We start from the raw sequence: 3,114 nt of genomic DNA, 5'->3' as shown, positions 1-3,114 counted from the left end.
CTTTCTGTATCTTCTCATACTCCTAAAGTAAATTTGATTTCTATTATGAGGTGATATTTTAGTTAACAATATGCTAAAAATAAAATTGACTGAATTATAAGATTTTCCCCAACATTCAAGTCTCTTTTTTAAAAAAATTACGAATGGAATTCAGTAAACATTTTCCATTTCCAACAGTTTAAGTGAGAGGTGAATGCAACTACTTTTTAAAAAAACAATTAAAACTAAACTGGGCTGAAGAGCAGCTACGCTAAACCCTGAAAACCAAAGCCAAGCACCCAAATGTCTAAAACACTAATATTTTCTATCCAGGATAGAAAAATGTGCATCCAAAGTAAAGAGAACCACAAGATTGATCGAATGACTAATTAAAAACCACTTTGTTATTTGAGCTAATCATTACTCGATGCTTGAAGTTCCTGCCTTCATTATTATTGGTGGTTCCTAGAGTGACAGCTTCAATGTCAAATGTGACAGTGGACCCAGAAGTAACTGAAGTTAACTCATTAGTCATTTCTTTTCCGTTTACAAAAACGTCACCATTTGTACTCATGCACATAGCTTGATCCTGCTGCAGTCATATCCATTCTGTTTTTCTGCAAACACCCCTGTACTGTCTCTTCTGTCCCACACTTTCAACTCTGAATGTTAATGTCTGCCCACAGCAGTAAGTTGGAGTTCTAGAGTAGAGAACACCTGAGGATCCAGAGTCATTCCAGAATGCAATATTACCTCGACTTTCAGACTGTACCCCTCAAAACCAGCTGTCCATTCATGAGGCACCAATGTGGAATGACCTATCTGGGGGACACTTCAGGGGCTCCACTCCTGCTGACCATCTCCTCAGGCGCAGACTTTGAACTGATAATCAACATTGGAGTCTACTTGCAATACTATGAATTGAGTTTCAGAACCTACGTACACATCCTCAAAATGATTTAAAGTACATTTACAAAACTGTAGCCTGTAATCGTGGGCTGTAAAATCATCATCCACCTTACACCATCCTATTGTGATGACTCCAGGTTTCTGTATCACTTCTTCTATCTGTACTGGTGGGAGAGAGGCTACTGTTCCGTGCTTAGAAACGTGGTCTTTTACTATAAGAACTGAGTCATCCAACTGTGCATATAAACAAGGCACATCAACCAGTAAATGTGCTTCTGGTAAGCTGTCCAACTGAATGTGTGAGACCTTTTTGGTAAAGCTACACAGTTTCTCATTCTCTTCTACACTACCAACCATGGCAATCTCACCTACTCAGACTAAGTCCTCTGCAGTGTTGACTCCGTGTTCTATGAGCCTCTGGCAGTCATCTAATGGTTTAATGGTCTCCTGTTCAATGATGTCCACCTCTTGCTAAAGGGTTACCAATTGCTCATCCAAGAGCTCCCAAGGGCTCCCTTTAAATCATCAAAATGCTGTCTGAGAACATCCTTTGTCTGTGATGCATTCTTTGATCTGCCTCTGTGCCTCCCACAGCTCCTGCCTGGAGCTCTGTGTCACCTCCGTGTTCTCATGAGCCTCATGCAGCAGCAGTTCAAGCTCCAGTTCCATTGCCCACCTAATGGAGCCACACGTCTGAGGACAGTTGGCCGGGATTCCCACCTGTGTCGGGCCCCTTCGAGCAGCCTGGCACAGACTCATGCAGGTTGCCATCTAGCTTATACTTTTACTATCAGCTCTGAATTGTCTAACAAATTATATATATACACACACACACAGACACACACACACACACACACACAAATCCTGTTAACACAGTAAAGTTATTGATATTCTTGCAATTATGCAATCAACTTTATCAAACCCAGTTTCTCTTTTATTTGCTTATAGCTATGCTTAGAAGTAATTTTCTAGGATACACATTTCCTGTATTTTCTCTATAATTACTAAATAACTTATAGATTTATACACCTCAATATTTGTTTAGAACAAGTCTATTATATAATTAATATAGCTAATAAAAAATGAGACCTTCTCTGGCAAACATTCATTGTTTGAATTTGGGGGATAAGATAGCAGTGATAGTGATGGTGGTGATGACCCATCTGGAGTGGCCACTGCGAGGATGCTGGCTGCAGAAGGGGAGGCAACACCAGGGCTGCATGCTCCTTGGAGCTGGCGGGGGCTAGGAACAGGAAGGAGCCATGCTCGCTACCAAGTTGGTGAGGGAGGAGCCCTGTGCTCCTGGGTGCAGTTGCAGCTTCCCAGTCACTACTCTGAACATGGGCATCCTTGCGCTCTTGGAGGCTCAGGAATTCCGCCTGCCTCCATAGACTTGGAAGTGCCTTCTCCCACTCCCTGGCCTCTCTCCACTCCTGGCACCCACTCCAGTATGGAGCAAAGTTGTAGTTGAGCCCAGGTGCTGTTGCTATCTGGCCTGGCGTGCATGCTATTGGGACAGCGTTGATGCACCAGCTGACCTGCCGCTGCCTCAATCCCTTCCGAACATTGGATACCGAAGAGCGTAGGAGGAGGACTGGGGTGCTGAGGGTGGCTCAGCGCAGATCTGTGGGCACCTGTCAGCATGGAAAGCCTGGAATCCACAGAAGACATGTTGATGGTGGAAGGCAGACAGAGATTCCTGGATGGAAAGAGGTGGGTCCCTAGTGAAATCCCACCCTCAAGCCAGTGATGGCCTGAAGCCTGGGGGCCAGGCTACCTGTTTCAGGTGGAGTCTGCTACTTGGAGTGAAAGCTTATGGTGAACTTTCCAGGCCCACCCAAGGTTGTCTACAGACTAATCAGCACACACTTCCTCCCTTTTGAACCCATAAAAACCCAAGACACAGCTTGATTCGCAGAGAGGTTGGGATTACCAGCTGCTGGAAGGAGTTACCCACTTTGGGTCTCCTTGACTCTTTGGAATCACCTGCCTGCAAAAAGGAGCTACCCACTGTGGGTTGCTTCTCCACTGACAGCTGGACACTTGTCAGGACCTGCATGTGGAAAGGAGCTACCCATTTCAGGTCTCCTGAGAGTTGTTCTGTCACTCAATGAAGCTCCTCTCTACCTTGCTCATCCTCCAGTTTTCCACATACTTCATTCTTCCTGGATGTGGGACAAGAACTCAGGATCCTCCCAATGGCAACACTGAAAGAGCTGTAACACA

General features: G+C 44.9%; 1 pseudogene; it reads right to left on the bottom strand.

The window, feature by feature from the left end:
- Positions 1-286: 286 nt before the first annotated feature.
- LOC102123164 (cytokine receptor-like factor 3 pseudogene) lies at positions 287-1,563 on the bottom strand (annotated as a pseudogene).
- Positions 1,564-3,114: the final 1,551 nt, after the last annotated feature.

The sequence above is a fragment of the Macaca fascicularis genome, chromosome 6 (genome assembly GCF_037993035.2).
Source record: "Macaca fascicularis isolate 582-1 chromosome 6, T2T-MFA8v1.1".
Taxonomy (NCBI): domain Eukaryota; kingdom Metazoa; phylum Chordata; class Mammalia; order Primates; family Cercopithecidae; genus Macaca; species Macaca fascicularis.
Note: the sequence above shows the minus strand (reverse complement) of the source record. Positions and strands in the feature narration are given on the sequence as shown.